Here is a 27,811-nt window from a genome sequence, read left to right on the forward strand (position 1 = left end):
CCACATCGTAAGATTCTAGAACTTCACCCTCACAATGTTATACTACATTTTAAAATTCTAGGACTGTACTTAACACTCTAGAACAGCAATTTAACAGTCTAGAATATCTAGCACATCTTAACTTAACATTCTAGAACTGCAACTTAACATTCTAGAATTGTAACATTACACTCTTGAACCGCATCTTAAAATTCTAGAAAGTTAACCTGACATTCTAATACTACAACCTAAAATTCTAGAAATGGTATTAACATTCTAGACGTGCAGTCGCTCTGGAATTATTTTGCAAATTCTCAGAACAGTGCCCCTCTTCACGCCCGGATTACTAAAATTCTGGAAGGGCTACAAAGACAGAAGAACTCTTTAGAAAGGACTACCTGTCGGATACCGAGCTACAGCTACGACGAGGCGATGGGTCCCAAGTTGCGAAACAACTAAACTGTACTTAACACTCTAGAACAGCAATTTAACAGTCTAGAATATCTAGCACATCTTAACTTAACATTCTAGAACTGCAACTTAACATTCTAGAATTGTAACATTACACTCTTGAACCGCATCTTAAAATTCTAGAAAGTTAACCTGACATTCTAATACTACAACCTAAAATTCTAGAAATGGTATTAACATTCTAGACGTGCAGTCGCTCTGGAATTATTTTGCAAATTCTCAGAACAGTGCCCCTCTTCACGCCCGGATTACTAAAATTCTGGAAGGGCTACAAAGACAGAAGAACTCTTTAGAAAGGACTACCTGTCGGATACCGAGCTACAGCTACGACGAGGACGATGGGTCCCAAGTTAAAAAACTAAACTGTACTTAACACTCTAGAACAGCAATTTAACAGTCTAGAATATCTAGCACATCTTAACTTAACATTCTAGAACTGCAACTTAACATTCTAGAATTGTAACATTACACACTCTTGAACCGCATCTTAAAATTCTAGAAAGTTAACCTGACATTCTAATACTACAACCTAAAATTCTAGAAATGGTATTAACATTCTAGACGTGCAGTCGCTCTGGAATTATTTTGCAAATTCTCAGAACAGTGCCCCTCTTCACGCCCGGATTACTAAGATTATGGAAGGACTACAAAGACAGAAGAAGTCTTTAACCGCATCTTAAAATTCTATAACGTTAACCTGACATTCTAATACTACAACTTCAAATTGTGTAACTGGTATTAACATTCTAGAAGTGCAATTGCTCTGGAATTATTTTGCAAATTCTCAGAACAGTCCCCCTCTTCCCGGCCGGATTGCTCATATTCTGGAAGGGCTACAAAGACAGAAGAACTCTTTAACCGCATCTTAAAATTCTAGAACGTTAACCTGACATTCTAATACTACAACCTAAAATTCTAGAAATGGTATTAACATTCTAGAAGTGCAGTCGCTCTGGAATTATTTTGCAAATTCTAAGAACAGTGCCCCTCTTCACGCCCGGATTACTAAGATTATGGAAGGGCTACAAAGACAGAAGAACTCTTTAGAAAGGACTACCTGTCGGCTACCGAGCTACAGCTACGACAAGACGATGGGTCCCAAGTTAGCGAAGCAACTAAACTGTGTGCAAAATTGGCCCGGCTAGCTCAGTCGGTAGAGCATGAGACTCTTAATCTCAGGGTCGTGGGTTCGAGCCCCACGTTGGGCGAAGATGTTTTTAAAAGAGGGAATTTCTGAGTTCAGGACTGGGTTAGTGAGGTATTACAACACCTGACTGACCAGTTAACTAACATGGAAGGAAATATCCAGAATAGCTTATCATTGCTCTTGGGGACTTTAACACTGCAAACATCAGCATAATCTTTGAATGTATCAATCAGCCAGTACATTATACAGCTTATAAAAGGTGTAAGACAATGGAAGGTTCAATATTACAGAACTAAACACAGAGGTGCTGTGGCTTAGTTGGTGAAAGTGCCTGTCTAGTAAACAGGAGATCCTGGGTTCAAATCCCAGCAGCACCTTGTTGTTGCAGAGATTACAAATCTTTGCATTCCATCTGCACATTTACCCTATCCCATGCTACACAGTATGGTACAAGTATACTACCCTTGTAGCAAATGTGAAATGCTGACACAAAGGACTTTTGAGGCTGTTCGTAAACATGTTACAATCTTGAACCACATCGTAAGATTCTAGAACTTCACCCTCACAATGTTATACTACATTTTAAAATTCTAGGACTGTACTTAACACTCTAGAACAGCAATTTAACAGTCTAGAATATCTAGCACATCTTAACTTAACATTCTAGAACTGCAACTTAACATTCTAGAATTGTAACATTACACTCTTGAACCGCATCTTAAAATTCTAGAAAGTTAACCTGACATTCTAATACTACAACCTAAAATTCTAGAAATGGTATTAACATTCTAGACGTGCAGTCGCTCTGGAATTATTTTGCAAATTCTCAGAACAGTGCCCCTCTTCACGCCCGGATTACTAAAATTCTGGAAGGGCTACAAAGACAGAAGAACTCTTTAGAAAGGACTACCTGTCGGATACCGAGCTACAGCTACGACGAGACGATGGGTCCCAAGTTAGCGAAGCAACTAAACTGTACTTAACACTCTAGAACAGCAATTTAACAGTCTAGAATATCTAGCACATCTTAACTTAACATTCTAGAACTGCAACTTAACATTCTAGAATTGTAACATTACACTCTTGAACCGCATCTTAAAATTCTAGAAAGTTAACCTGACATTCTAATACTACAACCTAAAATTCTAGAAATGGTATTAACATTCTAGACGTGCAGTCGCTCTGGAATTATTTTGCAAATTCTCAGAACAGTGCCCCTTTCACGCCCGGATTACTAAAATTCTGGAAGGGCTACAAAGACAGAAGAACTCTTTAGAAAGGACTACCTGTCGGATACCGAGCTACAGCTACGACGAGACGATGGGTCCCAAGTTAGCGAAGCAACTAAACTGTACTTAACACTCTAGAACAGCAATTTAACAGTCTAGAATATCTAGCACATCTTAACTTAACATTCTAGAACTGCAACTTAACATTCTAGAATTGTAACATTACACTCTTGAACCGCATCTTAAAATTCTAGAAAGTTAACCTGACATTCTAATACTACAACCTAAAATTCTAGAAATGGTATTAACATTCTAGACGTGCAGTCGCTCTGGAATTATTTTGCAAATTCTCAGAACAGTGCCCCTCTTCATGCCCGGATTACTAAGATTATGGAAGGACTACAAAGACAGAAGAAGTCTTTAACCGCATCTTAAAATTCTATAACGTTAACCTGACATTCTAATACTACAACTTCAAATTGTGTAACTGGTATTAACATTCTAGAAGTGCAATTGCTCTGGAATTATTTTGCAAATTCTCAGAACAGTGCTCCTCTTCCCGCCGGATGCTCATATTCTGGAAGGGCTACAAAGACAGAAGAACTCTTTAACCGCATCTTAAAATTCTAGAACGTTAACCTGACATTCTAATACTACAACCTAAAATTCTAGAAATGGTATTAACATTCTAGAAGTGCAATTGCTCTGGAATTATTTTGCAAATTCTCAGAACAGTGCTCCTCTTCACGCCCGGATTACTAAAATTATGTAAGGGCTAAAAAGACAGAAGAACTCTTTAGAAAGGACTACCTGTCGGCTACCGAGCTACAGCTACGACAAGACGATGTGTCCCAAGTTAGCGAACCAACTAAACTCTGTGCAAAATTGGCCCGGCTAGCTCAGTCGGTAGAGCATGAGACTCTTAATCTCAGGGTCGTGGGTTCGAGCCCCACGTTGGGCGAAGATGTTTTTAAAAGTGGGAATTTCTGAGTTCAGGGCTGGGTTAGTGAGGTATTACAACACCTGACTGACCAGTTAACTAACATGGAAGGAAATATCCAGAATAGCTTATCATTGCTCTTGGGGACTTTAACACTGCAAACATCAGCATAATCTTTGAATGTATCAATCAGCCAGTACATTATACAGCTTATAAAAGGTGTAAGACAATGGAAGGTTCAATATTACAGAACTAAACACAGAGGTGCTGTGGCTTAGTTGGTGAAAGTGCCTGTCTAGTAAACAGGAGATCCTGGGTTCAAATCCCAGCAGCACCTTGTTGTTGCAGAGATTACAAATCTTTGCATTCCATCTGCACATTTACCCTATCCCATGCTACACAGTATGGTACAAGTATACTACCCCCTTGTAGCAAATGTGAAATGCTGACACAAAGGACTTTTGAGGCTGTTCGTAAACATGTTACAATCTTGAACCACATCGTAAGATTCTAGAACTTCACCCTCACAATGTTATACTACATTTTAAAATTCTAGGACTGTACTTAACACTCTAGAACAGCAATTTAACAGTCTAGAATATCTAGCACATCTTAACTTAACATTCTAGAACTGCAACTTAACATTCTAGAATTGTAACATTACACTCTTGAACCGCATCTTAAAATTCTAGAAAGTTAACCTGACATTCTAATACTACAACCTAAAATTCTAGAAATGGTATTAACATTCTAGACGTGCAGTCGCTCTGGAATTATTTTGCAAATTCTCAGAACAGTGCCCCTCTTCACGCCCGGATTACTAAAATTCTGGAAGGGCTACAAAGACAGAAGAACTCTTTAGAAAGGACTACCTGTCGGATACCGAGCTACAGCTACGACGAGACGATGGGTCCCAAGTTAGCGAAGCAACTAAACTGTACTTAACACTCTAGAACAGCAATTTAACAGTCTAGAATATCTAGCACATCTTAACTTAACATTCTAGAACTGCAACTTAACATTCTAGAATTGTAACATTACACTCTTGAACCGCATCTTAAAATTCTAGAAAGTTAACCTGACATTCTAATACTACAACCTAAAATTCTAGAAATGGTATTAACATTCTAGAAGTGCAGTCGCTCTGGAATTATTTTGCAAATTCTCAGAACAGTGCCCCTCTTCACGCCCGGATTACTAAAATTCTGGAAGGGCTACAAAGACAGAAGAACTCTTTAGAAAGGACTACCTGTCGGATACCGAGCTACAGCTACGACGAGACGATGGGTCCCAAGTTAGCGAAGCAACAAACTAAACTGTAAACACTCTAGAACAGCAATTTAACAGTCTAGAATATCTAGCACATCTTAACTTAACATTCTAGAACTGCAACTTAACATTCTAGAATTGTAACATTACACTCTTGAACCGCATCTTAAAATTCTAGAAAGTTAACCTGACATTCTAATACTACAACCTAAAATTCTAGAAATGGTATTAACATTCTAGACGTGCAGTCGCTCTGGAATTATTTTGCAAATTCTCAGAACAGTGCCCCTCTTCATGCCCGGATTACTAAGATTATGGAAGGACTACAAAGACAGAAGAAGTCTTTAACCGCATCTTAAAATTCTATAACGTTAACCTGACATTCTAATACTACAACTTCAAATTGTGTAACTGGTATTAACATTCTAGAAGTGCAATTGCTCTGGAATTATTTTGCAAATTCTCAGAACAGTCCCCCTCTTCCCGGCCGGATTGCTCATATTCTGGAAGGGCTACAAAGACAGAAGAACTCTTTAACCGCATCTTAAAATTCTAGAACGTTAACCTGACATTCTAATACTACAACCTAAAATTCTAGAAATGGTATTAACATTCTAGAAGTGCAGTCGCTCTGGAATTATTTTGCAAATTCTAAGAACAGTGCCCCTCTTCACGCCCGGATTACTAAGATTATGGAAGGGCTACAAAGACAGAAGAACTCTTTAGAAAGGACTACCTGTCGGCTACCGAGCTACAGCTACGACAAGACGATGGGTCCCAAGTTAGCGAAGCAACTAAACTGTGTGCAAAATTGGCCCGGCTAGCTCAGTCGGTAGAGCATGAGACTCTTAATCTCAGGGTCGTGGGTTCGAGCCCCACGTTGGGCGAAGATGTTTTTAAAAGAGGGAATTTCTGAGTTCAGGACTGGGTTAGTGAGGTATTACAACACCTGACTGACCAGTTAACTAACATGGAAGGAAATATCCAGAATAGCTTATCATTGCTCTTGGGGACTTTAACACTGCAAACATCAGCATAATCTTTGAATGTATCAATCAGCCAGTACATTATACAGCTTATAAAAGGTGTAAGACAATGGAAGGTTCAATATTACAGAACTAAACACAGAGGTGCTGTGGCTTAGTTGGTGAAAGTGCCTGTCTAGTAAACAGGAGATCCTGGGTTCAAATCCCAGCAGCACCTTGTTGTTGCAGAGATTACAAATCTTTGCATTCCATCTGCACATTTACCCTATCCCATGCTACACAGTATGGTACAAGTATACTACCCTTGTAGCAAATGTGAAATGCTGACACAAAAAGACTTTTGAGGCTGTTCGTAAACATGTTACAATCTTGAACCACATCGTAAGATTCTAGAACTTCACCCTCACAATGTTATACTACATTTTAAAATTCTAGGACTGTACTTAACACTCTAGAACAGCAATTTAACAGTCTAGAATATCTAGCACATCTTAACTTAACATTCTAGAACTGCAACTTAACATTCTAGAATTGTAACATTACACTCTTGAACCGCATCTTAAAATTCTAGAAAGTTAACCTGACATTCTAATACTACAACCTAAAATTCTAGAAATGGTATTAACATTCTAGACGTGCAGTCGCTCTGGAATTATTTTGCAAATTCTCAGAACAGTGCCCCTCTTCACGCCCGGATTACTAAAATTCTGGAAGGGCTACAAAGACAGAAGAACTCTTTAGAAAGGACTACCTGTCGGATACCGAGCTACAGCTACGACGAGACGATGGGTCCCAAGTTAGCGAAGCAACTAAACTGTACTTAACACTCTAGAACAGCAATTTAACAGTCTAGAATATCTAGCACATCTTAACTTAACATTCTAGAACTGCAACTTAACATTCTATTCTAGAATTGTAACATTACACTCTTGAACCGCATCTTAAAATTCTAGAAAGTTAACCTGACATTCTAATACTACAACCTAAAATTCTAGAAATGGTATTAACATTCTAGACGTGCAGTCGCTCTGGAATTATTTTGCAAATTCTCAGAACAGTGCCCCTCTTCATGCCCGGATTACTAAGATTATGGAAGGACTACAAAGACAGAAGAAGTCTTTAACCGCATCTTAAAATTCTATAACGTTAACCTGACATTCTAATACTACAACTTCAAATTGTGTAACTGGTATTAACATTCTAGAAGTGCAATTGCTCTGGAATTATTTTGCAAATTCTCAGAACAGTCCCCCTCTTCCCGGCCGGATTGCTCATATTCTGGAAGGGCTACAAAGACAGAAGAACTCTTTAACCGCATCTTAAAATTCTAGAACGTTAACCTGACATTCTAATACTACAACCTAAAATTCTAGAAATGGTATTAACATTCTAGAAGTGCAGTCGCTCTGGAATTATTTTGCAAATTCTAAGAACAGTGCCCCTCTTCACGCCCGGATTACTAAGATTATGGAAGGGCTACAAAGACAGAAGAACTCTTTAGAAAGGACTACCTGTCGGCTACCGAGCTACAGCTACGACAAGACGATGGGTCCCAAGTTAGCGAAGCAACTAAAACTGTGTGTGCAAAATTGGCCCGGCTAGCTCAGTCGGTAGAGCATGAGACTCTTAATCTCAGGGTCGTGGGTTCGAGCCCCACGTTGGGCGAAGATGTTTTTAAAAGAGGGAATTTCTGAGTTCAGGACTGGGTTAGTGAGGTATTACAACACCTGACTGACCAGTTAACTAACATGGAAGGAAATATCCAGAATAGCTTATCATTGCTCTTGGGGACTTTAACACTGCAAACATCAGCATAATCTTTGAATGTATCAATCAGCCAGTACATTATACAGCTTATAAAAGGTGTAAGACAATGGAAGGTTCAATATTACAGAACTAAACACAGAGGTGCTGGGAATTAGCTTAGTTGGTGAAAGTGCCTGTCTAGTAAACAGGAGATCCTGGGTTCAAATCCCAGCAGCACCTTGTTGTTGCAGAGATTACAAATCTTTGCATTCCATCTGCACATTTACCCTATCCCATGCTACACAGTATGGTACAAGTATACTACCCTTGTAGCAAATGTGAAATGCTGACACAAAGGACTTTTGAGGCTGTTCGTAAACATGTTACAATCTTGAACCACATCGTAAGATTCTAGAACTTCACCCTCACAATGTTATACTACATTTTAAAATTCTAGGACTGTACTTAACACTCTAGAACAGCAATTTAACAGTCTAGAATATCTAGCACATCTTAACTTAACATTCTAGAACTGCAACTTAACATTCTAGAATTGTAACATTACACTCTTGAACCGCATCTTAAAATTCTAGAAAGTTAACCTGACATTCTAATACTACAACCTAAAATTCTAGAAATGGTATTAACATTCTAGACGTGCAGTCGCTCTGGAATTATTTTGCAAATTCTCAGAACAGTGCCCCTCTTCACGCCCGGATTACTAAGATTATGGAAGGACTACAAAGACAGAAGAAGTCTTTAACCGCATCTTAAAATTCTATAACGTTAACCTGACATTCTAATACTACAACTTCAAATTGTGTAACTGGTATTAACATTCTAGAAGTGCAATTGCTCTGGAATTATTTTGCAAATTCTCAGAACAGTCCCCCTCTTCCCGGCCGGATTGCTCATATTCTGGAAGGGCTACAAAGACAGAAGAACTCTTTAACCGCATCTTAAAATTCTAGAACGTTAACCTGACATTCTAATACTACAACCTAAAATTCTAGAAATGGTATTAACATTCTAGAAGTGCAGTCGCTCTGGAATTATTTTGCAAATTCTAAGAACAGTGCCCCTCTTCACGCCCGGATTACTAAGATTATGGAAGGGCTACAAAGACAGAAGAACTCTTTGTTACGACAAGACGATGGGTCCCAAGTTAGCGAAGCAACTAAACTGTGTGCAAAATTGGCCCGGCTAGCTCAGTCGGTAGAGCATGAGACTCTTAATCTCAGGGTCGAGGGTTCGAGCCCCACGTTGGGCGAAGATGTTTTTAAAAGAGGGAATTTCTGAGTTCAGGACTGGGTTAGTGAGGTATTACAACACCTGACTGACCAGTTAACTAACATGGAAGGAAATATCCAGAATAGCTTATCATTGCTCTTGGGGACTTTAACACTGCAAACATCAGCATAATCTTTGAATGTATCAATCAGCCAGTACATTATACAGCTTATAAAAGGTGTAAGACAATGGAAGGTTCAATATTACAGAACTAAACACAGAGGTGCTGTGGCTTAGTTGGTGAAAGTGCCTGTCTAGTAAACAGGAGATCCTGGGTTCAAATCCCAGCAGCACCTTGTTGTTGCAGAGATTACAAATCTTTGCATTCCATCTGCACATTTACCCTATCCCATGCTACCATGCTACACAGTATGGTACAAGTATACTACCCTTGTAGCAAATGTGAAATGCTGACACAAAAGGACTTTTGAGGCTGTTCGTAAACATGTTACAATCTTGAACCACATCGTAAGATTCTAGAACTTCACCCTCACAATGTTATACTACATTTTAAAATTCTAGGACTGTACTTAACACTCTAGAACAGCAATTTAACAGTCTAGAATATCTAGCACATCTTAACTTAACATTCTAGAACTGCAACTTAACATTCTAGAATTGTAACATTACACTCTTGAACCGCATCTTAAAATTCTAGAAAGTTAACCTGACATTCTAATACTACAACCTAAAATTCTAGAAATGGTATTAACATTCTAGACGTGCAGTCGCTCTGGAATTATTTTGCAAATTCTCAGAACAGTGCCCCTCTTCACGCCCGGATTACTAAAATTCTGGAAGGGCTACAAAGACAGAAGAACTCTTTAGAAAGGACTACCTGTCGGATACCGAGCTACAGCTACGACGAGACGATGGGTCCCAAGTTAGCGAAAGCAACTAAACTGTACTTAACACTCTAGAACAGCAATTTAACAGTCTAGAATATCTAGCACATCTTAACTTAACATTCTAGAACTGCAACTTAACATTCTAGAATTGTAACATTACACTCTTGAACCGCATCTTAAAATTCTAGAAAGTTAACCTGACATTCTAATACTACAACCTAAAATTCTAGAAATGGTATTAACATTCTAGACGTGCAGTCGCTCTGGAATTATTTTGCAAATTCTCAGAACAGTGCCCCTCTTCACGCCCGGATTACTAAGATTATGGAAGGACTACAAAGACAGAAGAAGTCTTTAACCGCATCTTAAAATTCTATAACGTTAACCTGACATTCTAATACTACAACTTCAAATTGTGTAACTGGTATTAACATTCTAGAAGTGCAATTGCTCTGGAATTATTTTGCAAATTCTCAGAACAGTCCCCCTCTTCCCGGCCGGATTGCTCATATTCTGGAAGGGCTACAAAGACAGAAGAACTCTTTAACCGCATCTTAAAATTCTAGAACGTTAACCTGACATTCTAATACTACAACCTAAAATTCTAGAAATGGTATTAACATTCTAGAAGTGCAGTCGCTCTGGAATTATTTTGCAAATTCTAAGAACAGTGCCCCTCTTCACGCCCGGATTACTAAGATTATGGAAGGGCTACAAAGACAGAAGAACTCTTTAGAAAGGACTACCTGTCGGCTACCGAGCTACAGCTACGACAAGACGATGGGTCCCAAGTTAGCGAAGCAACTAAACTGTGTGCAAAATTGGCCCGGCTAGCTCAGTCGGTAGAGCATGAGACTCTTAATCTCAGGGTCGTGGGTTCGAGCCCCACGTTGGGCGAAGATGTTTTTAAAAGAGGGAATTTCTGAGTTCAGGACTGGGTTAGTGAGGTATTACAACACCTGACTGACCAGTTAACTAACATGGAAGGAAATATCCAGAATAGCTTATCATTGCTCTTGGGGACTTTAACACTGCAAACATCAGCATAATCTTTGAATGTATCAATCAGCCAGTACATTATACAGCTTATAAAAGGTGTAAGACAATGGAAGGTTCAATATTACAGAACTAAACACAGAGGTGCTGTGGCTTAGTTGGTGAAAGTGCCTGTCTAGTAAACAGGAGATCCTGGGTTCAAATCCCAGCAGCACCTTGTTGTTGCAGAGATTACAAATCTTTGCATTCCATCTGCACATTTACCCTATCCCATGCTACACAGTATGGTACAAGTATACTACCCTTGTAGCAAATGTGAAATGCTGACACAAAGGACTTTTGAGGCTGTTCGTAAACATGTTACAATCTTGAACCACATCGTAAGATTCTAGAACTTCACCCTCACAATGTTATACTACATTTTAAAATTCTAGGACTGTACTTAACACTCTAGAACAGCAATTTAACAGTCTAGAATATCTAGCACATCTTAACTTAACATTCTAGAACTGCAACTTAACATTCTAGAATTGTAACATTACACTCTTGAACCGCATCTTAAAATTCTAGAAAGTTAACCTGACATTCTAATACTACAACCTAAAATTCTAGAAATGGTATTAACATTCTAGACGTGCAGTCGCTCTGGAATTATTTTGCAAATTCTCAGAACAGTGCCCCTCTTCACGCCCGGATTACTAAAATTCTGGAAGGGCTACAAAGACAGAAGAACTCTTTAGAAAGGACTACCTGTCGGATACCGAGCTACAGCTACGACGAGACGATGGGTCCCAAGTTAGCGAAGCAACTAAACTGTACTTAACACTCTAGAACAGCAATTTAACAGTCTAGAATATCTAGCACATCTTAACTTAACATTCTAGAACTGCAACTTAACATTCTAGAATTGTAACATTACACTCTTGAACCGCATCTTAAAATTCTAGAAAGTTAACCTGACATTCTAATACTACAACCTAAAATTCTAGAAATGGTATTAACATTCTAGACGTGTGCAGTCGCTCTGGAATTATTTTGCAAATTCTCAGAACAGTGCCCCTCTTCACGCCCGGATTACTAAAATTCTGGAAGGGCTACAAAGACAGAAGAACTCTTTAGAAAGGACTACCTGTCGGATACCGAGCTACAGCTACGACGAGACGATGGGTCCCAAGTTAGCGAAGCAACTAAACTGTACTTAACACTCTAGAACAGCAATTTAACAGTCTAGAATATCTAGCACATCTTAACTTAACATTCTAGAACTGCAACTTAACATTCTAGAATTGTAACATTACACTCTTGAACCGCATCTTAAAATTCTAGAAAGTTAACCTGACATTCTAATACTACAACCTAAAATTCTAGAAATGGTATTAACATTCTAGACGCAGTCGCTCTGGAATTATTTTGCAAATTCTCAGAACAGTGCCCCTCTTCATGCCCGGATTACTAAGATTATGGAAGGACTACAAAGACAGAAGAAGTCTTTAACCGCATCTTAAAATTCTATAACGTTAACCTGACATTCTAATACTACAACTTCAAATTGTGTAACTGGTATTAACATTCTAGAAGTGCAATTGCTCTGGAATTATTTTGCAAATTCTCAGAACAGTCCCCCTCTTCCCGGCCGGATTGCTCATATTCTGGAAGGGCTACAAAGACAGAAGAACTCTTTAACCGCATCTTAAAATTCTAGAACGTTAACCTGACATTCTAATACTACAACCTAAAATTCTAGAAATGGTATTAACATTCTAGAAGTGCAGTCGCTCTGGAATTATTTTGCAAATTCTAAGAACAGTGCCCCTCTTCACGCCCGGATTACTAAGATTATGGAAGGGCTACAAAGACAGAAGAACTCTTTAGAAAGGACTACCTGTCGGCTACCGAGCTACAGCTACGACGAGACGATGGGTCCCAAGTTAGCGAAGCAACTAAACTGTGTGCAAAATTGGCCCGGCTAGCTCAGTCGGTAGAGCATGAGACTCTTAATCTCAGGGTCGATGGTTCGAGCCCCACGTTGTGCGAAGATGTTTTTAAAAGAGGGAATTTCTGAGTTCAGGACTGGGTTAGTGAGGTATTACAACACCTGACTGACCAGTTAACTAACATGGAAGGAAATATCCAGAATAGCTTATCATTGCTCTTGGGGACTTTAACACTGCAAACATCAGCATAATCTTTGAATGTATCAATCAGCCAGTACATTATACAGCTTATAAAAGGTGTAAGACAATGGAAGGTTCAATATTACAGAACTAAACACAGAGGTGCTGTGGCTTAGTTGGTGAAAGTGCCTGTCTAGTAAACAGGAGATCCTGGGTTCAAATCCCAGCAGCACCTTGTTGTTGCAGAGATTACAAATCTTTGCATTCCATCTGCACATTTACCCTATCCCATGCTACACAGTATGGTACAAGTATACTACCCTTGTAGCAAATGTGAAATGCTGACACAAAGGACTTTTGAGGCTGTTCGTAAACATGTTACAATCTTGAACCACATCGTAAGATTCTAGAACTTCACCCTCACAATGTTATACTACATTTTAAAATTCTAGGACTGTACTTAACACTCTAGAACAGCAATTTAACAGTCTAGAATATCTAGCACATCTTAACTTAACATTCTAGAACTGCAACTTAACATTCTAGAATTGTAACATTACACTCTTGAACCGCATCTTAAAATTCTAGAAAGTTAACCTGACATTCTAATACTACAACCTAAAATTCTAGAAATGGTATTAACATTCTAGACGTGCAGTCGCTCTGGAATTATTTTGCAAATTCTCAGAACAGTGCCCCTCTTCACGCCCGGATTACTAAAATTATGGAAGGACTACAAAGACAGAAGAACTCTTTAACCGCATCTTAAAATTCTAGAACGTTAACCTGACATTCTAATACTACAACTTCAAATTGTAAACTGTACTTAACATTCTAGAACAGCAATTTAACAGTCTGGAATTATTTTGCAAATTCTCAGAACAGTCCCCTCTTCCGCGGATTGCTCATATTCTGGAAGGGCTACAAAGACAGAAGAACTCTTTAACCGCATCTTAAAATTCTAGAAAGTTAACCTGACATTCTAATACTACAACCTAAAATTCTAGAAATGGTATTAACATTCTAGAAGTGCAGTCAGTCGCTCTGGAATTATTTTGCAAATTCTCAGAACAGTGCCCCTCTTCACGCCCGGATTACTAAGATTATGGAAGGGCTACAAAGACAGAAGAACTCTTTAGAAAGGACTACCTGTCGGCTACCGAGCTACAGCTACGACAAGACGATGGGTCCCAAGTTAGCGAAGCAACTAAACTGTGTGCAAAATTGGCCCGGCTAGCTCAGTCGGTAGAGCATGAGACTCTTAATCTCAGGGTCGTGGGTTCGAACCCCACGTTGGGCGAAGATGTTTTTAAAAGAGGGAATTTCTGAGTTCAGGACTGGGTTAGTGAGGTATTACAACACCTGACTGACCAGTTAACTAACATGGAAGGAAATATCCAGAATAGCTTATCATTGCTCTTGGGGACTTTAACACTGCAAACATCAGCATAATCTTTGAATGTATCAATCAGCCAGTACATTATACAGCTTATAAAAGGTGTAAGACAATGGAAGGTTCAATATTACAGAACTAAACACAGAGGTGCTGTGGCTTAGTTGGTGAAAGTGCCTGTCTAGTAAACAGGAGATCCTGGGTTCAAATCCCAGCAGCACCTTGTTGTTGCAGAGATTACAAATCTTTGCATTCCATCTGCACATTTACCCTATCCCATGCTACACAGTATGGTACAAGTATACTACCCTTGTAGCAAATGTGAAATGGGACTTTTGAGGCTGTTCGTAAACATGTTACAATCTTGAACCACATCGTAAGATTCTAGAACTTCACCCTCACAATGTTATACTACATTTTAAAATTCTAGGACTGTACTTAACACTCTAGAACAGCAATTTAACAGTCTAGAATATCTAGCACATCTTAACTTAACATTCTAGAACTGCAACTAGAACTGCAACTTAACATTCTAGAATTGTAACATTACACTCTTGAACCGCATCTTAAAATTCTAGAAAGTTAACCTGACATTCTAATACTACAACCTAAAATTCTAGAAATGGTATTAACATTCTAGACGTGCAGTCGCTCTGGAATTATTTTGCAAATTCTCAGAACAGTGCCCCTCTTCACGCCCGGATTACTAAAATTCTGGAAGGGCTACAAAGACAGAAGAACTCTTTAGAAAGGACTACCTGTCGGATACCGAGCTACAGCTACGACGAGACGATGGGTCCCAAGTTAGCGAAGCAACTAAACTGTACTTAACACTCTAGAACAGCAATTTAACAGTCTAGAATATCTAGCACATCTTAACTTAACATTCTAGAACTGCAACTTAACATTCTAGAATTGTAACATTACACTCTTGAACCGCATCTTAAAATTCTAGAAAGTTAACCTGACATTCTAATACTACAACCTAAAATTCTAGAAATGGTATTAACATTCTAGACGTGCAGTCGCTCTGGAATTATTTTGCAAATTCTCAGAACAGTGCCCCTCTTCATGCCCGGATTACTAAGATTATGGAAGGACTACAAAGACAGAAGAAGTCTTTAACCGCATCTTAAAATTCTATAACGTTAACCTGACATTCTAATACTACAACTTCAAATTGTGTAACTGGTATTAACATTCTAGAAGTGCAATTGCTCTGGAATTATTTTGCAAATTCTCAGAACAGTCCCCCTCTTCCCGGCCGGATTGCTCATATTCTGGAAGGGCTACAAAGACAGAAGAACTCTTTAACCGCATCTTAAAATTCTAGAACGTTAACCTGACATTCTAATACTACAACCTAAAATTCTAGAAATGGTATTAACATTCTAGAAGTGCAGTCGCTCTGGAATTATTTTGCAAATTCTAAGAACAGTGCCCCTCTTCACGCCCGGATTACTAAGATTATGGAAGGGCTACAAAGACAGAAGAACTCTTTAGAAAGGACTACCTGTCGGCTACCGAGCTACAGCTACGACAAGACGATGGGTCCCAAGTTAGCGAAGCAACTAAACTGTGTGCAAAATTGGCCCGGCTAGCTCAGTCGGTAGAGCATGAGACTCTTAATCTCAGGGTCGTGGGTTCGAGCCCCACGTTGGGCGAAGATGTTTTTAAAAGAGGGAATTTCTGAGTTCAGGACTGGGTTAGTGAGGTATTACAACACCTGACTGACCAGTTAACTAACATGGAAGGAAATATCCAGAATAGCTTATCATTGCTCTTGGGGACTTTAACACTGCAAACATCAGCATAATCTTTGAATGTATCAATCAGCCAGTACATTATACAGCTTATAAAAAGGTGTAAGACAATGGAAGGTTCAATATTACAGAACTAAACACAGAGGTGCTGTGGCTTAGTTGGTGAAAGTGCCTGTCTAGTAAACAGGAGATCCTGGGTTCAAATCCCAGCAGCACCTTGTTGTTGCAGAGATTACAAATCTTTGCATTCCATCTGCACATTTACCCTATCCCATGCTACACAGTATGGTACAAGTATACTACCCTTGTAGCAAATGTGAAATGCTGACACAAAGGACTTTTGAGGCTGTTCATAAACATGTTACAATCTTGAACCACATCGTAAGATTCTAGAACTTCACCCTCACAATGTTATACTACATTTTAAAATTCTAGGACTGTACTTAACACTCTAGAACAGCAATTTAACAGTCTAGAATATCTAGCACATCTTAACTTAACATTCTAGAACTGCAACTTAACATTCTAGAATTGTAACATTACACTCTTGAACCGCATCTTAAAATTCTAGAAAGTTAACCTGACATTCTAATACTACAACCTAAAATTCTAGAAATGGTATTAACATTCTAGACGTGCAGTCGCTCTGGAATTATTTTGCAAATTCTCAGAACAGTGCCCCTCTTCACGCCCGGATTACTAAGATTATGGAAGGACTACAAAGACAGAAGAAGTCTTTAACCGCATCTTAAAATTCTATAACGTTAACCTGACATTCTAATACTACAACTTCAAATTGTGTAACTGGTATTAACATTCTAGAAGTGCAATTGCTCTGGAATTATTTTGCAAATTCTCAGAACAGTCCCCCTCTTCCCGAACGGATTGCTCAACATTCTGGAAGGGCTACAAAGACAGAAGAACTCTTTAACCGCATCTTAAAATTCTAGAACGTTAACCTGACATTCTAATACTACAACCTAAAATTCTAGAAATGGTATTAACATTCTAGAAGTGCAGTCGCTCTGGAATTATTTTGCAAATTCTCAGAACAGTGCCCCTCTTCACGCCCGGATTACTAAGATTATGGAAGGGCTACAAAGACAGAAGAACTCTTTAGAAAGGACTACCTGTCGGCTAAACAGCTACGACAAGACGATGGGTCCCAAGTTAGCGAAAACAACTAAACTGTGTGCAAAATTGGCCCGGCTAGCTCAGTCGGTAGAGCATGAGAAATGGTACTCTTAATCTCAGGGTGGTCGTGGGTTCGAGCCCCACGTTGGGCGAATTGTTTTTAAAAGGGAATTTCTGAGTTCAGGACTGGGTTAGTGAGGTATTACAACACCTGACTGACCAGTTAACTAACATGGAAGGAAATATCCAGAATAGCTTATCATTGCTCTTGGGGACTTTAACACTGCAAACATCAGCATAATCTTTGAATGTATCAATCAGCCAGTACATTATACAGCTTATAAAACGTAAGACAATGGAAGGTTCAATATTACAGAACTAAACACAGAGGTGCTGTGGATTAGTTGGTGAAAGTGCCTGTCTAGTAAACAGGAGATCCTGGGTTCAAATCCCAGCAGCACCTTGTTGTTGCAGAATTACAAATCTTTGCATTCCATCTGCACATTTACCCTATCCCATGCTACACAGTATGGTACAAGTATACTACCCTTGTAGCAAATGTGAAATGCTGACACAAAGGACTTTTGAGGCTGTTCATAAACATGTACAATCTTGAACCACATCGTAAGATTCTAGAACTTCACCCTCACAATGTTATACTACATTTTAAAATTCTAGGACTGTACTTAACACTCTAGAACAGCAATTTAACAGTCTAGAATATCTAGCACATCTTAACTTAACATTCTAGAACTGCAACTTAACATTCTAGAATTGTAACATTACACTCTTGAACCGCATCTTAAAATTCTAGAAAGTTAACCTGACATTCTAATACTACAACCTAAAATTCTAGAAATGGTATTAACATTCTAGATGCAGTCGCTCTGGAATTATTTTGCAAATTCTCAGAACAGTGCCCCTCTTCACGCCCGGATTACTAAAATTCTGGAAGGGCTACAAAGACAGAAGAACTCTTTAGAAAGGACTACCTGTCGGATACCGAGCTACAGCTACGACGATTCTAATGGGTCCCAAGTTAGCGATTGGGTAAACTGTACTTAACACTCTAGAACAGCAATTTAACAGTCTAGAATATCTAGCACATCTTAACTTAACATTCTAGAACTGCAACTTAACATTCTAGAATTGTAACATTACACTCTTGAACCGCATCTTAAAATTCTAGAAAGTTAACCTGACATTCTAATACTACAACCTAAAATTCTAGAAATGGTATTAACATTCTAGAAGTGCAGTCGCTCTGGAATTATTTTGCAAATTCTCAGAACAGTGCCCCTCTTCACGCCCGGATTACTAAAATTCTGGAAGGGCTACAAAGACAGAAGAACTCTTTAGAAAGGACTACCTGTCGGATACCGAGCTACAGCTACGACGAGACGATGGGTCCCAAGTTAGCGAAGCAACTAAACTGTACTTAACACTCTAGAACAGCAATTTAACAGTCTAGAATATCTAGCACATCTTAACTTAACATTCTAGAACTGCAACTTAACATTCTAGAATTGTAACATTACACTCTTGAACCGCATCTTAAAATTCTAGAAAGTTAACCTGACATTCTAATACTACAACCTAAAATTCTAGAAATGGTATTAACATTCTAGACGTGCAGTCGCTCTGGAATTATTTTGCAAATTCTCAGAACAGTGCCCCTCTTCACGCCCGGATTACTAAGATTATGGAAGGACTACAAAAAGACAGAAGAAGTCTTTAACCGCATCTTAAAATTCTATAACGTTAACCTGACATTCTAATACTACAACTTCAAATTGTGTAACTGGTATTAACATTCTAGAAGTGCAATTGCTCTGGAATTATTTTGCAAATTCTCAGAACAGTCCCCCTCTTCCTGCCGGATTGCTCATATTCTGGAAGGGCTACAAAGACAGAAGAACTCTTTAACCGCATCTTAAAATTCTAGAACGTTAACCTGACATTCTAATACTACAACCTAAAATTCTAGAAATGGTATTAACATTCTAGAAGTGCAGTCGCTCTGGAATTATTTTGCAAATTCTCAGAACAGTGCCCCTCTTCACGCCCGGATTACTAAGATTATGGAAGGGCTACAAAGACAGAAGAACTCTTTAGAAAGGACTACCTGTCGGCTACCGAGCTACAGCTACGACAAGACGATGGGTCCCAAGTTAGCGAAGCAACTAAACTGTGTGCAAAATTGGCCCGGCTAGCTCAGTCGGTAGAGCATGAGACTCTTAATCTCAGGGTCGTGGGTTCGAGCCCCACGTTGGGCGAAGATGTTTTTAAAAGAGGGAATTTCTGAGTTCAGGACTGGGTTAGTGAGGTATTACAACACCTGACTGACCAGTTAACTAACATGGAAGGAAATATCCAGAATAGCTTATCATTGCTCTTGGGGACTTTAACACTGCAAACATCAGCATAATCTTTGAATGTATCAATCAGCCAGTACATTATACATCTTATAAAAGGTGTAAGACAATGGAAGGTTCAATATTACAGAACTAAACACAGAGGTGCTGTGGCTTAGTTGGTGAAAGTTCCTGTCTAGTAAACAGGAAATCCTGGGTTCAAATCCCAGCAGCACCTTGTTGTTGCAAAAATTACAACTCTTTGCATTCCATCTGCACATTTACCCTATCCCATGCTACACAGTATGGTACAAGTATACTACCCTTGTAGCAAATGTGAAATGTTGACACAAAGGACTTTTGAGGCTGTTCGTGTTAAATATGTTTCTAGAACAATCTTGAACCAGCTACAAAGACAGAAGAACTCTTTAAACTGCAACAACATTCTTAAAAATTCTAAAAGTTAACCTGACATTCTAATACTACAACCTAAAATTCTAGAAATGGTATTAAGATTCTAGATGTGCAGTCGATCTGGAATTATTTTGCAAATTCTCAGAACAGTGCCCTTCTTCACGCCCGGATTACTAAGATTATGGAAGGGCTACAAAGACAGAAGAACTCTTTAACCGCATCTTAAAATTCTAGAACGTTAACCTGACATTCTAATACTACAACTTAAAATTGGGTAACTGGTCTTAACTTTCTAGAAGTGCAATTGCTCTGGAATTATTTTGCAAATTCTCAGAACAGTCCCCCTCTTCCCGGCCGGATTACTCATATTCTGGAAGGGCTACAAAGACAGAAGAACTCTTTAACCGCATCTTAAAATTCTAGAACGTTAACCTGACATTCTAATACTACAACCTAAAATTCTAGAAATGGTATTAACATTCTAGAAGTGCAGTCGCTCTGGAATTATTTTGCAAATTCTCAGAACAGTGCCCCTCTTCACGCCCGGATTACTAAGATTCTGGAAGGGCTACAAAGACAGAAGAACTCTTTAGAAAGGACTACCTGTCGGCTACCGAGCTACAGCTACGACGAGACGATGGGTCCCAAGTTAGCGAAGCAACTAAACTCTGTGCAAAAAAACAAAGGTGCCGTGGCTTAGTTGGTGAAAGTGCCTGTCTAGTAAACAGGAGATCCTGGGTTCAAATCCCATCAGTACCTTGTTGTTGCAAAGATTACAACTCTTTGCATTCCATCTAGACATTTACCCGATCCCATGCTACACAGTATGGTACAAGTATATTACCCTGGTAGCAAATGTAAAATGTTGACACAAAGGAGTGTTGAGGCTGTTCGTTAACAGGATACAATCTTGAACCACATCGTAAAATTCTAGAACTTGAACCTCACAATGTAATACTACATTTTAAAATTCTAGGACTGTACTTAACACTCTAGAAAAGCAATTTAACAGTCTAGAATATCTAGCACATCTTAACTTAACATTCTAGAACTGCAACTTAACATTCTACAATTGTAACATTACACTCTCGAACCGCATCTTAAAATTCTAGAACGTTAACCTGACATTCTAATACTACAACCTAAAATTCTAGAAATGGTATTAACATTCTAGATGTGCAGTCGCTCTGGAATTATTTTGCAAATTCTCAGAACAGTGCCCCTCTTCACGCCCGGATTACTAAGATTCTGGAAGGGCTACAAAGACAGAAGAACTCTTTAGAAAGGACTACCTGTCGGCTACCGAGCTACAGCTACGATGAGACGATGGGTCCCAAGTTAGCGAAGCAACTAAACTCTATGCAAAATTGGCCCGGCTAGCTCAGTCGGTAGAGCATGAGACTCTTAATCTCAGGGTTGTGGGTTCGAGCCCCACGTTGGGCGAAGATGTTTTTAAAAGAGGGAATTTCTGAGTTCAGGACTGGGTTAGTGAGGTATTACAACACCTGACTGACGAGTTAACTAACATGGAAGGAAATATCCAGAATAGCTTATCATTGCTCTTGGGGACTTTAACACTGCAAACATCAGCATAATCTTTCAATGTATCAATCAGCCAGTACATTATACAGCTTATAAAAGGTGTAAGACAATGGAAGGTTCAATATTACAGAACTAAACACAGAGGTGCTGTGGCTTAGTTGGTGAAAGTTCCTGTCTAGTAAACAGGAAATCCTGGGTTCAAATCCCAGCAGCACCCTGTTGTTGCAAAAATTACAACTCTTTGCATTCCATCTGCACATTTACCCTATCCCATGCTACACAGTATGGTACAAGTATACTACCCTTGTATCAAATGTGAAATGTTGACACAAAGGACTTTTGAGGCTGTTCGTAAATATGTTACAATCTTGAACCAGCTACAAAGACAGAAGAACTCTTTAACCGCATCTTAAAATTCTAAAAAGTTAACCTGACATTCTAATACTACAACCTAAAATTCTAGAAATGGTATTAAGATTCTAGATGTGCAGTCGATCTGGAATTATTTTGCAAATTCTCAGAACAGTGCCCTTCTTCACGCCCGGATTACTAAGATTATGGAAGGGCTACAAAGACAGAAGAACTCTTTAACCGCATCTTAAAATTCTAGAACGTTAACCTGACATTCTAATACTACAACTTAAAATTGGGTAACTGGTCTTAACTTTCTAGAAGTGCAATTGCTCTGGAATTATTTTGCAAATTCTCAGAACAGTCCCCCTCTTCCCGGCCGGATTACTCATATTCTGGAAGGGCTACAAAGACAGAAGAACTCTTTAACCGCATCTTAAAATTCTAGAACGTTAACCTGACATTCTAATACTACAACCTAAAATTCTAGAAATGGTATTAACATTCTAGAAGTGCAGTTGCTCTGGAATTATTTTGCAAATTCTCAGAACAGTGCCCCTCTTCACGCCCGGATTACTAAGATTCTGGAAGGGCTACAAAGACAGAAGAACTCTTTAGAAAGGACTACCTGTCGGCTATCGAGCTACAGCTACGACAAGACGATGGGTCCAAAGTTAGCGAAGCAACTAAACTCTGTGCAAAAAAACACAGGTGCTGTGGCTTAGTTGGTGAAAGTGCCTGTCTAGTAAACAGGAGATCCTGGGTTCAAATCCCATCAGTACGTTGTTGTTGCAAAGATTACAACTCTTTGCATTCCATCTGGACATTTACCCGATCCCATGCTACACAGTATGGTACAAGTATACTACCCTGGTATCAAATGTGAAATGTTGACACAAAGGAGTGTTGATGCTGTTCGTTAACAGGTTACAATCTTGAACCACATCGTAAAATTCTAGAACTTCAACTTCACAATGTAATACTACATTTTAAAATTCTAGGACTGTACTTAACATTCTAGAACAGCAATTTAACAGTCTAGAACATCTAGCACATCTTAACATTCTAGAACTGCAACTTAACATTCTAGAATTGTATTGTTACACTCTCGAACCGCATCTTAAAATTCTAGAACGTTAACCTGACATTCTAATACTACAACTTAAAATTGTATAACTGGTATTAACATTCTAGAAGTGCAATCGCTATGGAATTATTTTGCAAATTCTCAGAACAGTCCCCCTCTTCCCGGCCGGATTACTCTTATTCTGGAAGGGCTACAAAGACAGAAGAACTCTTTAACCGCATCTTAAAATTCTAGAACGTTAACCTGACATTCTAATACTACAACCTAAAATTCTAGAAATGGTATTAACATTCTAGAAGTGCAGTCGCTCTGGAATTATTATGCAAATTCTCAGAACAGTGCCCCTCTTCACGCCCGGATTACTAAGATTATGGAAGGGCTACAAAGACAGAAGAACTCTTTAACCGCATCTTAAAATTCTAGAACGTTAACCTGACATTCTAATACTACAACTTAAAATTCTAGAAATGGTATTAACATTCTAGAAGTGCAGTCGCTCTGGAATTATTTTGCAAATTCTCAGAACAGTCCCCCTCTTCCCGGCCGGATTACTAAGATTCTGGAAGGGCTACAAAGTCAGAAGGACTACGGAGAGACCCGCACCCTTTAGCAGCGGCACATCCCCCGGCCATGACCACAGCTTGCTTTGCTGATTTTGTGCCCACATTTTGCATCACTCCCAAACATTGCACCCGCTAGGGCAGCAACAATAATTTCTGCAGAATTGCATCTACCTCGCGGGCAGCAGCAATCATTTCTGCCGAATAATGCGTCATCTCTTAACCCTCGTTGCTGCCGAGAATTGCACCAAGGTAGCAAGGAAATGATAGTCTGGTAAAACATTGATGTCTCTAAACGTTTTAAATTATAATCATCATTGATGAACATGACAAAGAAATGTATATAGCCTAGCTTTTAATTAAACAGTAGCTACTTTACCTTATAAAATCATTATTTCCCCTTGTGGATGCAAGTTTCGGCAGGGATGCAGAACTTGGCACGTGTTACCCGCTGACGACGGTCCATCTGCGGCTGCAGGACCTGGAGCTCACCTCCAGTGTTTCAGTTTGACTGTTAAAAAGTGTTTAGATAACTAAAAGGTATTTATTTAGAAGCTGGTTAGTTAGCTAACGCTAGCTTGCTATTCCACCAACACTGGCGGTGAGCTCCAGGGGGGGATGTGCCGCTGCTACCGGGTGCGGGTCTCTCCGTGTCCCGCTGGAGCCCCGACTGCAGGTCAAGGTCGGCAGCGAAGCTTTCTGGCAATAATAGCAATGTTGCTACGCTGGCCGATCCCCACTGGTGATGGTCCGTCTGCGGCTGCAGGACATGGAGCTCACCGCCAGTGTTTCAGTTTGACTGTTAAAAAGTGTTAGGATAATTAAAAGGTATTTATTTAGAAGCTGGTTGGTTAGTTAGCTAACGCTAGCTTGCTATTCCACCAAGCTTCCATGCTACATAGCTAAATAAGCCGGACAGAGTTGTCCCTCATCTGGTGATAGAAACCCTGCTTTCCCCGTCCTGTTGGCTCAGAGCTCCACAGTCTAAGTCCACAGGTACAAATTAGTTTTGGACCAAATGTATTGCAACAAGTGTTGTAAAAGTCGAGGCGCAGATTCGCCACTTTGTGATGCGAGAGAGCACATACAGCGACAGATTCGAGAGGTTGTAATCACTGAATTGTGGTTGTGATGGAAAATGAACCTGAGTAAAAAAAAAAAAGTATACGAGTAAATGTTGCGTTACAAGTTTGCAGCTGTCATTGTGTTCATGCAAATATCAATCTACACATTTGTGAATATTTTTTCAACAAGTGAAAATTTCAATTTACAAGTTCAGATTTTTTTTTACAAGCTCGTGTGTTTTTTTTTCTTTTTGTGACTTCAAATTCAGATCACATGTGTGTGAATATTTTTTACAATTCCACAATTTAAAGGGTGGTTTAACATTCTAGAAGTGCAATCGCTCTGGAATTATTTTGTTGTGTTCACGTGGAGCTCTGTACCCAACTGAAAGACACACTTTTTCGGCTTAGAATTACGGTAGGAACCACTTAAACAAACACAACAACCTCGTCGTCCTCTCCACCCGACGGACAGACACACTTCCTTGGCTTAGAATTACAGTAGGAGCCCGCTAAAAACAACACTACGTTGCCGTCCTCTCCACCCGACTGAACACACTTTGTTGGCTTAGAATTACTGGAACAATCGCTAAAAACACTGCAAACTCCCAGTCCTCTATTCCCGATTTACAGCCTGCGTCTCTTGGCTTTAAATAACTCACCGTTGCCAGCTACGGCCGCTGAAAAGGCTACACGTTGTAAATAGTCATGGCCTGATTGCCTGGTACTCCAGTAGTGTTAGCAGTTAGCAGGGTTAGCATGGCATTGTTAGCCAGGACCAGTCGGGATCCCTTTACTGGCTGTCTCTCAATTGTTTTTGCGAGTAACCAACTCGGGTACTCTAGCTATATAATTCAATGTGAGTCCATGAATGTTCAAATGACAAAAAATGCCCGTTGTTTATTTCTTAAAGGAAAAAATCACAGAACTTAACATCTTAATCCACACCTGTCGTACTGCTGTCTCATTATTACAAAGATACCTTTATTTTTCTTACACTTTCTTTTTAATTGTTATTCAGTTTGAAAATCTGTCCCATGTCAGGCCGTCCCGTCTCATGCCGTCTCGTCTCATGCTGAGGTGTGTCCAACAGTAAGTTCAGAGGGTCAAAAATACGAAATCAAATCATTTTCCACATGGAGTCATGGGTAAGTTTGTGACCACGTTTGTTGCAATCAATTGAAAAATGTTTAAACTGTTAAAGTAACAATTTTAGCCATACATATAGTTTGCTTATTTCTGGATGTTATTGTTGTGTCCCTGATGTTAACGTACATTTGATGAAACCTGCATCAGCGTTGCTTGACATTTGTTAGCGAATATTAGCTAACATTACCTAGAGCAATTTATGGTTGCAGATTTTGATGGTTTCTTTCTGTGATTTTCCTTAAGGTACACATCAGTGTCTTTAGAAAAACTAACATGATGATGATGTGCTGTACCGTCCATCATTGTCCCCTTTGCCCCACTTCAATATACAAGCCCCAGTGTAGGGCAAAGGTTTTGCAGCACATGGAGGTGCATGTAATGAATGCCATTCAACATGAAGGTTAGTTCCCTCCATCAGCTTTGTGCTATGCCATTATCATTTGTTTGTTTGTAACTACTGCTACTTAGTAAGCTTACTAATAGTAACTTGACATACTAGTTGCTTTATTTTATAGGGTAAGCACGTAATTCTTTTGTCCCTTCATAGATTTCTTCATAACAAAATAACACCAGGCCTGCAGGAGTGGAAGCAGTGGTCACTTCCACTGCCCTTTCTGCCTCAAGACCACAATAAAAAGGCAGGCTATACTGAGGCATTTGCAGATCTGTAGGCCACCTCCATGACGCCCAGTTGGACACTGATGCAGACTTCAGAAAGATGGGCATCAATTCCCAGACAGAGGAGTGCAAAGGTCTGAACTCACTCTCCATTTTCTGTGGAGCTGCATTGGCTGTGTTCACTTAATGCTGTTAGTTGATTGTCAGTTTGATTGTCAATTCTCTGCAGCAGGATCTGTGAACCTACTTCATCTCAGCACTGAAAAACTGCCTGTACCGGTGAGTCTGTCTGTTTGTAAAGAAAACTATCTGTAAGGGAATGTTTTTTTGTGTTTTTCAAACATGTATATTAAGTGTGTGTGTCTCAGGTACTGTATATGATAGTGAAATACAAGGACAAAGAGACCCAGAAAAGCTGCTTTGAAACTGGATGGCTGTTTGAGTTGTCACTTTTTGACAAAAAGACAAATCAAAACGAGAGAGGAGAAAAAGAGCAAGCAGAGGAGAGGGAGAGGAAAAGAGAGAGAGAGAGAGAGACTCCAGGAAACCCCTGCTTGTCGCTTTCCACATAGTGGATTTGTGACAGCCTGGGGCCTGTTTCACAAAAGCAGAATATATAAATCCAGGTCAATCACAGATTTACTGACGCCAAAATGGAGAATACGCATTGTACATAGGCTACTTTATACAGAGTGAGCAGCAGCTTCTTGTGGAAGTATGATGACGTGAAACACATGATTTGTCCAGTGAACTAAGACTATAATTTGGGAGGATTGTACAATAAGAATATGTTCTTAAAATTGTTCAATTGCCCTTAGTAACAGACTTCATTTAAAACACATTTGAAATGTTATCAGCCATTTCTAATTATCTCAACAACTGCCATAATATATCCATCAAACTTCTAACAACAATATGAACAGAAGTCTTCATACAGCAATATAACCGTAACAATGTCACATGAATAATTATAAAAAAATAATGGTCACAACTTTAACTAATAACAGTACTTAAATAAACAGCAATATTTACCTGTTGTATTTTAATCCAGGCTGATAACAATAAGGTGAAACCACCGCTGGGTGATCAGAAAAGGCTCCAGGATTAAATAAAGCCTGGTCAGGAGCAGGCTAGCTGTACAGAATAAATCTCCATGGTGATTTATGTGCCTCCGCTTTTGTGAAACCGAGTCAAGGCTCAATTGAGCCAGGATAACTGGGAAATCCCGGCTTAATCCCTTATCCTGGTTTTGTGAAACAGGTCCCTGGTCCCGACCAGGATTTATTAATCCAGGAGCCTTTTCTGTTCACTCAGCAGAGGTTTAACCTTATTGTTGTCAGCCTGCATTACAACAGCAGCAGGTGCAT

General features: G+C 39.3%; 22 non-coding genes across 22 annotated transcripts; all 22 read left to right on the forward strand.

Annotated features, from left to right (window-relative positions):
* The first annotated feature begins 1,585 nt into the window (after positions 1–1,585).
* On the forward strand, positions 1,586–1,658 carry trnak-cuu (transfer RNA lysine (anticodon CUU)). The gene has a single exon. It is a non-coding gene; the product is annotated as a tRNA-Lys (tRNA).
* A 242-nt stretch (positions 1,659–1,900) lies between these two features.
* Positions 1,901–1,974, forward strand: trnat-agu (transfer RNA threonine (anticodon AGU)). Its single transcript has one exon. It is a non-coding gene; the product is annotated as a tRNA-Thr (tRNA).
* Positions 1,975–3,714: 1,740 nt separating this feature from the next.
* Positions 3,715–3,787, forward strand: trnak-cuu (transfer RNA lysine (anticodon CUU)). Its single transcript has one exon. It is a non-coding gene; the product is annotated as a tRNA-Lys (tRNA).
* A 242-nt stretch (positions 3,788–4,029) lies between these two features.
* trnat-agu (transfer RNA threonine (anticodon AGU)) lies at positions 4,030–4,103 on the forward strand. Its single transcript has one exon. It is a non-coding gene; the product is annotated as a tRNA-Thr (tRNA).
* A 1,746-nt stretch (positions 4,104–5,849) lies between these two features.
* On the forward strand, positions 5,850–5,922 carry trnak-cuu (transfer RNA lysine (anticodon CUU)). Its single transcript has one exon. It is a non-coding gene; the product is annotated as a tRNA-Lys (tRNA).
* A 242-nt stretch (positions 5,923–6,164) lies between these two features.
* On the forward strand, positions 6,165–6,238 carry trnat-agu (transfer RNA threonine (anticodon AGU)). The gene has a single exon. It is a non-coding gene; the product is annotated as a tRNA-Thr (tRNA).
* A 1,375-nt stretch (positions 6,239–7,613) lies between these two features.
* trnak-cuu (transfer RNA lysine (anticodon CUU)) lies at positions 7,614–7,686 on the forward strand. The gene has a single exon. It is a non-coding gene; the product is annotated as a tRNA-Lys (tRNA).
* Positions 7,687–8,964: 1,278 nt separating this feature from the next.
* trnak-cuu (transfer RNA lysine (anticodon CUU)) lies at positions 8,965–9,037 on the forward strand. Its single transcript has one exon. It is a non-coding gene; the product is annotated as a tRNA-Lys (tRNA).
* A 242-nt stretch (positions 9,038–9,279) lies between these two features.
* trnat-agu (transfer RNA threonine (anticodon AGU)) lies at positions 9,280–9,353 on the forward strand. The gene has a single exon. It is a non-coding gene; the product is annotated as a tRNA-Thr (tRNA).
* Positions 9,354–10,729: 1,376 nt separating this feature from the next.
* trnak-cuu (transfer RNA lysine (anticodon CUU)) lies at positions 10,730–10,802 on the forward strand. The gene has a single exon. It is a non-coding gene; the product is annotated as a tRNA-Lys (tRNA).
* A 242-nt stretch (positions 10,803–11,044) lies between these two features.
* Positions 11,045–11,118, forward strand: trnat-agu (transfer RNA threonine (anticodon AGU)). Its single transcript has one exon. It is a non-coding gene; the product is annotated as a tRNA-Thr (tRNA).
* A 1,743-nt stretch (positions 11,119–12,861) lies between these two features.
* trnak-cuu (transfer RNA lysine (anticodon CUU)) lies at positions 12,862–12,934 on the forward strand. The gene has a single exon. It is a non-coding gene; the product is annotated as a tRNA-Lys (tRNA).
* A 242-nt stretch (positions 12,935–13,176) lies between these two features.
* trnat-agu (transfer RNA threonine (anticodon AGU)) lies at positions 13,177–13,250 on the forward strand. Its single transcript has one exon. It is a non-coding gene; the product is annotated as a tRNA-Thr (tRNA).
* Positions 13,251–14,242: 992 nt separating this feature from the next.
* On the forward strand, positions 14,243–14,315 carry trnak-cuu (transfer RNA lysine (anticodon CUU)). The gene has a single exon. It is a non-coding gene; the product is annotated as a tRNA-Lys (tRNA).
* Positions 14,316–14,557: 242 nt separating this feature from the next.
* trnat-agu (transfer RNA threonine (anticodon AGU)) lies at positions 14,558–14,631 on the forward strand. The gene has a single exon. It is a non-coding gene; the product is annotated as a tRNA-Thr (tRNA).
* A 1,368-nt stretch (positions 14,632–15,999) lies between these two features.
* trnak-cuu (transfer RNA lysine (anticodon CUU)) lies at positions 16,000–16,072 on the forward strand. The gene has a single exon. It is a non-coding gene; the product is annotated as a tRNA-Lys (tRNA).
* Positions 16,073–16,315: 243 nt separating this feature from the next.
* Positions 16,316–16,389, forward strand: trnat-agu (transfer RNA threonine (anticodon AGU)). The gene has a single exon. It is a non-coding gene; the product is annotated as a tRNA-Thr (tRNA).
* Positions 16,390–17,694: 1,305 nt separating this feature from the next.
* On the forward strand, positions 17,695–17,768 carry trnat-agu (transfer RNA threonine (anticodon AGU)). The gene has a single exon. It is a non-coding gene; the product is annotated as a tRNA-Thr (tRNA).
* A 1,740-nt stretch (positions 17,769–19,508) lies between these two features.
* Positions 19,509–19,581, forward strand: trnak-cuu (transfer RNA lysine (anticodon CUU)). Its single transcript has one exon. It is a non-coding gene; the product is annotated as a tRNA-Lys (tRNA).
* Positions 19,582–19,823: 242 nt separating this feature from the next.
* trnat-agu (transfer RNA threonine (anticodon AGU)) lies at positions 19,824–19,897 on the forward strand. The gene has a single exon. It is a non-coding gene; the product is annotated as a tRNA-Thr (tRNA).
* Positions 19,898–21,443: 1,546 nt separating this feature from the next.
* trnak-cuu (transfer RNA lysine (anticodon CUU)) lies at positions 21,444–21,516 on the forward strand. Its single transcript has one exon. It is a non-coding gene; the product is annotated as a tRNA-Lys (tRNA).
* A 242-nt stretch (positions 21,517–21,758) lies between these two features.
* trnat-agu (transfer RNA threonine (anticodon AGU)) lies at positions 21,759–21,832 on the forward strand. The gene has a single exon. It is a non-coding gene; the product is annotated as a tRNA-Thr (tRNA).
* Positions 21,833–27,811: the final 5,979 nt, after the last annotated feature.

This window comes from Perca flavescens, chromosome 24 (assembly GCF_004354835.1).
Source record: "Perca flavescens isolate YP-PL-M2 chromosome 24, PFLA_1.0, whole genome shotgun sequence".
NCBI lineage: Eukaryota > Metazoa > Chordata > Actinopteri > Perciformes > Percidae > Perca > Perca flavescens.